The sequence below is a fragment of the Aplysia californica genome, unplaced genomic scaffold (genome assembly GCF_000002075.1).
Source record: "Aplysia californica isolate F4 #8 unplaced genomic scaffold, AplCal3.0 scaffold00057, whole genome shotgun sequence".
Classification (NCBI taxonomy): Eukaryota; Metazoa; Mollusca; class Gastropoda; order Aplysiida; family Aplysiidae; genus Aplysia; species Aplysia californica.
Window position 1 is genome coordinate 263449 of NW_004797327.1, and position 1306 is coordinate 264754.

Here is a 1306-nt window from a genome sequence, read left to right on the forward strand (position 1 = left end):
CCCCCACACACACAACTTTGCCCCCTTCTCTAGGACGACGTATCAACTTGCTATCACTCGGCTGAGGATGTATTCCTACTAGGGTGCATTATAATCTTGCTGATTGTCACTGATTTCATATCGTATTTGGTCTTTAATCTTTAATCTTAACATTCCCAGCCTTCTCACTCTTGACCTACAGTACCGGTACAGCAATGCCTGTCAAACCGGACGATAATATCACCCACAAGTGGGCAATTCGTTGGTATTTTTGGTGAACCCTGGGGATCATATGTGAGGCAGCGTGGTGGAATCAGGCTCTTGTCATTTTTTGGGGGGTATATAGAGTTAATGGTGTCATCTTAATGCGTATTCACTTGTCTTTATTTGGATGAAAAAAATATCCATTTATTTTAAATACAAGTCGAGATATTTGCGAAAGAGGAGGTGGGGGTCACCTGTTTTCAGAGGTAAAATTAGTGAGAAAATGGCCGCCAAAGATTAGTTATTTCCTTAGCATAAGAGTCCGTGGTGACTGAAAATTTACATTTGTGTGCCTTTAATCAACGCTTTTCAAAAAAATCCACACAGAAATGGGTTCTTTAATTGGCATGAAAGGTGTTGAGCCAAAAATTTTAAAAATTGATAAAAATTCACAAACCTGCGGAAAAATGCAAGTTTCTTCACTTTGATTATTTTGACGAAAGCCTGATTCCACCACACTGCCTCACATATAGGTAGTGACAGGTATTATTAAAAGCCCCTTCTCAGAAATACATATGGGTGGGCGGTATGAATATTTTAGCCTCTGAAAGACTGCAAAAGTGGGCCCAGGCTAGAAAAAGATTGACAGACAAGCACTGGCCTACAGCAGTTTTGTTTGTTAACCCTATATTAATATCTCGTAGGAGTAGACTACCACACACTATGGGCTATTAACGACCCTTTTCACACTGCTTTCTTATCTAGGAGGCGGGACCCGCGACATTATCTACGATCCGATAGGACCTAACCAAGTAGGTACAACTAAGAGTCTTATTGTCAGCCATAGACCTATAATTATAGGTCTATGTTGTCAGCTCACTAACCTAGAATTACAACCTTCTATCTGCTCAGTACCCAGTTTTGGAGAAATTTCACGTTAAAGATGTTTGAGTTTCACAACCTTTCAAGCTTTTTTGAATGAAGCGCCTTGAATATTTTGATAACGACTCCGAATAGTCTTACGATTTTGTTGGAGCAGATAAAACCTTTGGTTTCTGACCTCATGGTCTTAGTAGTAGTAGTAGTAGTAGTAGTAGTAGTAGTAGTAGTAGTAGTAGTAGTA

General features: G+C 39.7%; 1 protein-coding gene across 1 annotated transcript in view; it reads right to left on the minus strand.

Moving 5' to 3' along the window:
- The window catches only part of LOC106011115 (ribonuclease Oy), a gene marked incomplete in the record, with an annotated part of 19271 nt that extends 18021 nt beyond the window's left edge, over positions 1–1250 (minus strand). Inside the window, 1 exon segment of the mRNA XM_013079593.2 lies at positions 1207–1250.
- Positions 1251–1306: the final 56 nt, after the last annotated feature.